The sequence below is a fragment of the Nomascus leucogenys genome, chromosome 14 (genome assembly GCF_006542625.1).
Source record: "Nomascus leucogenys isolate Asia chromosome 14, Asia_NLE_v1, whole genome shotgun sequence".
NCBI lineage: Eukaryota > Metazoa > Chordata > Mammalia > Primates > Hylobatidae > Nomascus > Nomascus leucogenys.
This window is the reverse complement of record NC_044394.1, coordinates 38,570,453-38,579,058: the sequence shown is the minus strand read 5'-3', so window position 1 is coordinate 38,579,058 and position 8,606 is coordinate 38,570,453. Positions and strand designations below refer to the sequence as shown.

General features: G+C 50.1%; 1 non-coding gene across 1 annotated transcript; it reads left to right on the top strand.

Moving 5' to 3' along the window:
- The first annotated feature begins 7,776 nt into the window (after window positions 1–7,776).
- Window positions 7,777–7,848, top strand: TRNAW-CCA. The gene has a single exon. It is a non-coding gene; the product is annotated as a tRNA-Trp (tRNA).
- Window positions 7,849–8,606: the final 758 nt, after the last annotated feature.

The following is an 8,606-nucleotide window of genomic DNA, read 5'->3' as shown; positions in this document are numbered from 1 at the left end:
GCGGCCCATGCAACCCCCGCCCACTCAGAGAAAGGGGAGGAGCCGCCCACTCTGGGAGAGGGGAGGGGCTGGCTTTTGCTTTAAAAGCTTTGAAACTGTAAAAAATAAATTTAAAAAACATATGTGTGTATACTTTATATATATGTGTGTCTCTGTGTGTGTATCTATGTGTTCCTCCAGAGCTGTCTTCATTATCCAGCTTCTATGCAAAGTCTATGAATTTGGCCTATATTTTTCATCTTCAAATGGAGAACAAGAATTACCAGCATTACCTTATCTGAGATATAGATCCTATAAAAATGGAAAATCCATAGCATGCTTGATGATTAATGAAGCCAACTATAGTATCCAACATTCCAATAAGACAAAATAATCACAATGATTTCTCTTTTTTGGAAAAATGTTTGTCTTATTCTCCTCCATTATTGTTAAGATTTTTTTAAAAAACAAGAAATATGTCTAATATCTTTAAAAACACAAAGCTTTTGGGCCGGGTGCGGTGGCTCATGCCTGTAGTCCCAGCACTTTGGAAGGCCAAGGCAGGAGGATTGCTTGAGCCCAGGAGTTCTAGACCAACCTAAGCAACAGGGTGAAACCCTGTCTTTACAAAAAAATACAAAAATTAGCCTCATGTGGTATCATGCGCCTGTGGTCCCAGCTACTTGGGAGGCAAAGGTGGGAGGATCACTTGAGCCTGGGAAGTCAAGACTGCAGTGAGCTGTGATGGACCACTGCACTCTAGCCTGGATGACAGCATGAGACCTTGTCTCAAAACAACAACAAAATTCTGCTTTCAAGACTCTTTCCCTAAATCTACAAGTTCATTAGGTAAATTATCTACCTCTCAAATTCCTACAACTGCTGTTGTACATAATGTTTCTCTGCTGCATAATGTGGGTGACCATTTCTCCAGCCTGCTGTGGGTTTTCTCACTGCACATCACGCAGCACCTAAGCCAGCACTGTGAACAAGTGTTTTGCTGAAGGAGTGCTACTCTGTGGATACTGATTTATGTTTCAGACAGAATGGAAGGTTATGCTGACTGAACAAGATAAACTAAATATCAGGAGCTAAAATCAAGGTAGATTTCTTCCTCATGCTACATATCCACCATGGGTTAGCTAGAAGCAGAGCTCCATGCTGTTCTACAGACCAGGAGGAGGAGGATGCAGCCTCACCACCCAGAGGAGACAACCCCAGCACTTTGGGATGCCAAGGCAGGAGGATTGCTTGAGCCCAGGAGTTCGAGACCAGCCTTGCCAACATAGGGAGACTCTGGGTCTACAAGAAATAATAATTAAAAAAAAAAATTGTCAGGCATAGTGGTGCACACCTGTGGTCCCAGCTACTTGGGAGGCTGGGATAGGAGGATCGCTTAAGTCTGGTATTGTGGCAGTAGGAAGGAAAGGGAGAATCGCATACTAGACCCTAAGAGCTTCCACCTGTGAGTGACATTTACCACCCCCACTTATATCTCATTGGCCAAAGATGTCACTTAGCTAGCTAACATCAAGGGGACAGGGAGTACAATTCTGTCTTGTGTCCAGCAAGAGGAAAAATGGAAATTTGGTGCATGGTAAACCGCACATCAGCTTCTTGGGAAGCTGAGGCAGGAGGATCCCTTGAGTCCAGGAGGCAGAGGTTGCAGTGAGCCATGAGCGTGCCACTGCACTCCAGCCCTGCAACAGAGCAAGACCCTGTCTCAAAAAAAGAAAAAAAAAAGTAAAGACTTTGTCTTGACTAACAAATACACCTGGGCCAGGTACAGTGGCCCACACCTGCAATTCCAGCACTTTGGGAGGCCAAGGGGGGAGGATTGCTTGAGCCCAGGAGTTCAAGACCAGCCTGGCATCATGGCAAGACTCTGTTTCTACAAAAAAAAAATTAAAAAATTAGCCAGGCAGACGGGCGTGGTGGCTCACACCTATAATCCCAGCACTTTGGGAGGCCGAGGAGGGCAGATCATGAGGTCAGGAGTTTGAGACCAGCCTGACCAACATGGTGAAACCCCGTCTCTACTAAAAATACAAAAATTAGCTGGGCGTGGTTGCGTGCACCTGTAATCCCAGCTACTCGGGAGGCTGAGGCAGGAGAATAGCTTGAACCTGGGAGGCGGAGTTTGCAGTGAGCCAAGATCCCACCACTGCACTTCAGCCTGGGCGACAGAGGGAGACTCCGTCTCAAAAAAAAAAAAAAAAAAAAAAAAATTAGCTGGGGATGGTGGCCATGCATGGTCCCAGCTACTTGGAAAGCTGAGGCAGGAAGATCCCTTGGAGCCTAGGATTTCAAGGCTTCAGGGAGCCACGAAGGTGCTACTTCACTCCAGCCTGAGCAACATAGTGAGACTCTGTCTCAAAAACAAACACAGAAACACCCACCAGTTACCTAGGTGTGAGATGATACTAAACTAAGCAGAGACCAGGAAACCAAGCTGTGTGTGTTTTTCTCAGTGATGAGGCAGCCCCACTCATAATGTGCCTGTGGCGTAACCCCTGCCTCCCTCCCTCCTCCACAACAGTCACTCTGAGTCCTCACTGTCACACCCCTTTACTCCAGGAGTCTTGTATGTTCATGCATAGGGTCCAGCTCTCACCAGGGTCAGCTTCCTGGCCTCATGCCCTGGAAATCTAGGTTGCATTTGGACAACGGGACAGTCAAGATGCTCTGAGGCATCCTGATTATAAACACAATTGTTATGAAAACAATCTTGAAGGCATATCTTTGCATTTATCCTTGTTTCTTTAGTACGTATTCTCTAGAAATAGAAATGCCTGGACAAAAGCATCTAAAAAACATTTGTCATATTTTAATCCAAAAAGCAACTTCCAATTTATACATGCTTTTCCCATCTTGCATGAGAATATTTATTTCCACATATTCTTGCCAATGTTGGTAATTATCCTAGTTTGTATTTGTCAATTTTCTATATTCTACGGAAGTTTTTTTTTTTTTTTTTTAAATAAGATTTAGCTGGGCGCGGTGGCTCACGCCTGTAATCCCAGCACTTTGGGAGGCCGAGGCAGGCAGATCACAAGGTCAGGAGATCAAGACCACGGTGAAACCCCATCTCTACTACAAATATAAAAAATTAGCCAGGCTCGGTGGTGGGCACCTATAGTCCCAGCTACTTGGGAGGCTGAGGCAGGAGAAAGGCGTGAACCCGGGAGGCAGAGCTTGCAGCGAGCCGAGATTACGCCACTGCACTCCAGCCTGGGTGACAGAGCAAGACTCCGTCTCAAAAATAAATAAATAAATAAATAAATAAATAAATAAATAAATAAATAAGGTTTAGTGTTTGCATATACAAACTCTAAAATAAGGAAGCAATTCTTTACAATTTCTGGGCAACAGCAGAGCTGGGAGGAGGGCGAGGTGCTGAGTAACTTCTCAGGTGCAGAATTGAAAGAGCTGTCAAAACACTCAGCAATCAAGACATTTAAAATATTCAATATTTCCAAAAGTAAAAATTAGTGCAAAAATCTCTGATGAACAAAGTATCAAAATTTTACATAAAATGGGTTTTCACCCTGCGCAACTGCATGCTTGCCTCACTCCTAGTCCTTGCCCTGGTAAGTAGGGTCCTAGTCTTTATTATTTATTTATTTGTTTGTTTTATGGAGCAGGGTTTCACATGTTGGCCAGGCTGGTCTTGAACTCCCGACCTCAAGCGCCCTGCCTGCTTCAGCCTCCCAAAGTGCTGGGATTATAGGCGTGAGCCACCGTGCCCAGCCAGGGTCCTAGTCCTTAAAGGGACCCTTTAGCCACATCTGCATAAGTCACTTGATCTAATCTCTTCATTTGATCACAATGCCATGCTGTAGTTTAATGTCTTACCCCTGCCATAGAACATAAGACAGTGCTTGGTTCCATATCCCAGGAAAATAGGGGCCAGGACATCACAGGTGTAGCCACAGATCTGAGCAGGGGTCCAAACACAGTGGAGGCTGGGTGCAGTGGCTCATGCCTGTAATCCCAGCACTTTGGGAGGCCGAGGCAGGAGGATTACTTGAGGCCAAGAGTTCACGACTAGCCTGGGCAGGCAAAATAGTGAGACTCTGTCCCCACAAAGAAGTTAAAACTTAACTTTTAATTAATTATGGGTGTGGTGCTGTGCACCTGTAATCCTAGCTACTCAGGAGGCTCAGGTGGAAGAATCACTTGAGCCTAGGCATTCAAACTGTAGTGAGCTGCAATCACACCACTGTACTCCAGCCTGAGCAACAAAGACCCTGATTCAAAAATAAATACAAAATTTTTTTTTAAGTTTTTATTTTTAGACAGGGTCTCATTCCCAAAGTGCTGGGATTATAGGCATGAGCCACCTGGCATGGCCAAAAAAAAAATTATTTAAATAGAGTGACACTGGTCTTTCCTTGGTGTGGGGCAGCCTTCCAGTAGACTCTGGACGCAGGTTCTGAAGTCCTCACAGTGACTTTGCTGTGTGGCTGATGCTGGAAAAAGGAAGGAAGTCTCAGAGTGATCAGCAGAAAGGGAACCCAGTACACCACTCCCCAGCTGCCTCCACCAGGGTCCAATCCACCCTGGGCCATCAAAAGCAAGAAGGAGGTGACTTATGTCTCTGGCCACCTGGAGGTAGAATCAGTAATCGCCGCTGACTTCTCTCCCAGAGGAAAGACAAGGGGCCTTTGGCTTCCTGCTTTTCTGACAGCCTGGGGGCTGGCACCTCAGGACTCACAGTTGATACTAAATTCCTGCTCTTCTCACATCTGGACACAAACACAAAAATTATCAAAGACGCCTTTCGTGTTTGACATGTTAGAGGCAGCCTGGGAGCCCTTAGATCTTTCACTGGGAAACCAAACATGGTTCCTCTTTTCTTTCTGCAAAGGCAGGGGCCCTTTCCAGATCTTTCTTTTTCTTTCTTTCTTTTCTTTCTTCTTCTTTTTTTTTTGAGATGAAGTTTCGCTCGTGTTGCCCATGCTGGAGTGCAATGGCGCGATCTCAGCTCACTGCAAACTCTGCCTCCCGGGTTCAAGCGATTCTCCCACATCAGCCTCCTGAGTAGCTGGGATTACAGGCGCCGCCACAACACCCGCTAATTTTTCTGTATTTTTAGTAGAGACGGGGTTTCACTATGTTGGCCAGGCTGGTCTTCAACTTCTGACGTCAGGTGATCCACCCACCTAGGCCTCCCAAAGTGCTGGGATTACAGGTGTGAGCCACCGCGCCGGCCAGATCTTTCCTTTTCTAAAAGGCATAAAGCCCTGTGGGTGTTGCATTTATTGAATTAAGATTGATGCAGCGCCAGGCGCGGTGGCTCGAGCCTGTAATCCCAGCACTTTGGGAGGCCAAGGTGGGCGGATCACGAGGTCAGGAGATCGAGACCATCCTGGCTAACACGGTGAAACCCCGTCTCTACTAAAAATACAAAAAATTAGCCGGGCGTGTTGGTGGGCACCTGTAGTCCTAGCTACTCGGGAGGATGAGGCAGGAGAATGCCGTGAACCCAGGAGGCGGAGCTTGCAGTGAGCCGAGATCTCGCCACTGCACTCCAGCCTGGGGGACAGAGCAAGACTTCGTCTCAAAAAAAAAAAAAAAGATTGATGCTTCATGTTCTTCAACAGACCAGGAGAGTTTATCTTTCTTATTTAATAAGGTGTTTTGTTTTGTTTTGTTTTGAGACGGGGTCTCGCTCTGTCCCAGACTGGAATGTAGTGGTGCAATCATGGCTCACTGCAGCCTCGACCTCCTGAATTCAAGCAATCCTCCCTCCTGGTCCTTCCAATGTTTTGGAACTACAGACGTGAGCCACCACGCTCGGCCTATTTACTAGCCTTTTTACTGAAAAAATTATTCACTCACTTAGTGGCCAGGTGCAGTACCTCACACCTGTAATCCCAGCACTTTGGGAGGCCCAGGCAGGAGGATCACTTGAGCCTGGGAGTTCCAGACCAGCCTGGCCAACATGGCGAAATCCCGGCTCCACTGAAAATACAAAAATTAGCCATGGATTGTGGCACATGCCTGTAATCCCAGCTAAGTGGGAGGCTGAGGCAAGAGGATCGCTTGAGCCTGGGAGGCAGATGTTGCAATGAGGCCAGATCACACCACTGCACTCCAGGCTGGGCGACAGAGCGAGACTCCATAAAAAAAAAAAAAAAAAGCATTCACTCACTTACTGTTTTATTTTTCTTATTTAGTAGGAAGAAGAAAGTACTGTTCAAATCAGGGACTTGACCCCCACAAGAGCCCGGAGTCTTAAGCGGACAATGAGCCATTTAAAACCATGCCCGGGCCAGTCACGGTGGCTTAGCCTGTAATCCCAGCATTCTGGGAGGCCAAGGAGGGCAGGTCACTTGAGGTCAGGAGTTCGAGACCAGCCTAGCCAGCATGGTGAAAACCCGTCTCTAGTAAAAATACAAAAATTAGCTGGATGTGGTGGTGCGCGCTTGTAATCCCAGTTACTTGGGAGGCTGAGGCAGGAGAATCGCTTGAAACCGGGAAGCGGAGGTTGCAGTGAGCAGAGATCACGCCACTGCACTCCAGCCTGGGCGACACAGCAAGACCCTGTCTAAAAAAAAAAAACAATGCAGGCTGTTTCACGCCTGTAATTCCAGCACTTTGGGAGGCCTAGGCGGGCGGATCACCTGAGGTCAGTAGTTCTATGTCAGCCTGGCCAACATGGAGAAACCCTGCCTCTACTAAAAATACAAAAAAAATTAGCCGGGCGTGGTGGCGGGCGTCAGTAGTCCCAGCTACTCGGGAGGCTGGGGAGGCTGAGGCAGGAGAATCGCTTGAGCCTGGGAGGCGGAGGTTGCAGTGAGCCGAGATTGCGCCACTGCACTCCAGCCTGGGCAACAGAGCGAGACTCTGTCTCAAAAATAAAAAGAATAGTGGCATTTTTCAAGTCTTTTTGGCAAGGTGCTTCCTGTCCGTGGGCGTCGCCCTCTTCACCCCCGCGCTTGTCTCCTGGGAGGAGAGGAGAAAGGAGCAGCCCCGAGCCCCGCGCCCCGCGCCCCCGCGTCCCCTTCGCCGCAATCCGCTCTCGGCCGCCACGCCGGGGTCCTGCCTCCTCCCGAAAACGACGTCGCCGCTTCAGAGGAGGCAGGAGACCCGGCCAGCGGCGACCGCGAACGCCTCTGCCGGCAGCCCAGCCGCCCCCATCCAGGCCCCGTCGTCCCCAGCCCCGCCCGGAGTCACCCCACCTCCCTCCTCGGCGTTCCCTCCTCTACCCGCGTCCTCACGCCCGCCCCGACGTCCCCTCGCTCCCTCTCAGAGTCCTTTCTGCCCCGGGGTCCCCCTGCCCTCTGGGCTTCCTCCAGTCCGTCGTTCCTCCCCTGGACATCTCCTCACCCCTAACCCCCCGCGTCCTCACCGCTCCTCGGAGTCACCCACCCCCGCGTCCCCTTCTCCCCTGCGTCCCCTCGGCTCCCTCCCAGAATCCTCATGGCCCAGGGATCCCCCCGATCCCGGGCCTCCTCCCGGGCATCTCCTCAATCCGACTCCCCAGTGCCAGTCCCCACCCCCCGGTGCCAGTCCCCGCACCCCGGCATCCCCTCGCCGGGTCACTCCGCGACGCGGAGAAGGCGGAGCCCGAGTCTCGGCCGCCGGGTGGCTGCTCCGCTGCGGCGCCGCAGTTCAGGCTGGGATGCCCCAGCGCGTCTGTGTTCCCACACCCGAGAAACCACACTCGCCAGCGCTATAAATTGGTGCTGGAATTCAAGAAAGAGGGCGTCTTTCCTCCTTAGCCTCCCAGCCCTGGAACCATGCTGGAGAAACGAGGTCTTTAGCGATGCGGAGTCACCCTTTAGCTGTGACCTCGTGGCGCAATGGTAGCGCGTCTGACTCCAGATCAGAAGGTTGCGTGTTCAAGTCACGTCGGGGTCAAGGTTGGGTTTTTTTTCTTTCTTTATTGTGGAGGACTGGAAGGAGCGGAATAAAAGTCATAAATGAGAAATTAAGCCCCCTGCAAGATCTGTTGTCCTTCCAGCGCAACGGAAAGCAACTCCTTTTTCCTTTCGCTGGGAATAAAAACGCCGTTCCGTTCGGAGGGAGGGGCAGCACCAACCCTCGGAGCGAACCCCGAGGGAGCCGGAAGCCACCCAGCCCGGTCGCAGGGAGGGCGCCCCGCCTGCCACGCCCATGCCCACTTCTGCCCGCCCCCGATTCACCTGGGCTCTCACCTGGAAGGGGTCCCTCGCGTCCCGGAAGTGGGCTCCCCACCCTGAGGACTGGTGTCTTTTGCGTCTCCGTCTTCTCCCTGCCTGCCTTGAACTTCTCTTTTTTTGTCTGCCGCACTTTCAGGGATTCCTAGTCTCAGCGATGGTCTCTCTGGTGGTCCTTTCTCTGACGCCTGAATTGACACCTCATCCTCAGCAGTTCTATGATTCGGCCACAGCCATGAGGCCTGGATATTCACTTCAATGTTGTCTAACAGTTGTTACCATGTATTACATCTGGTTGGAGGGTTCATAGGATCTAATGTTATGAAACATGATGTTCAGGTCTGAATTCTCTCCACCTGCGTGGTCCAAAAGCCCCAGGCCAAGAAATTATAGTTTCCCAGGTTAGGAGACCCCACTGATGCTGGCAGAAGTTGAGGTAAATTCTCTCTGAGAGAAATACATCCTCACAACAGGCCTTTT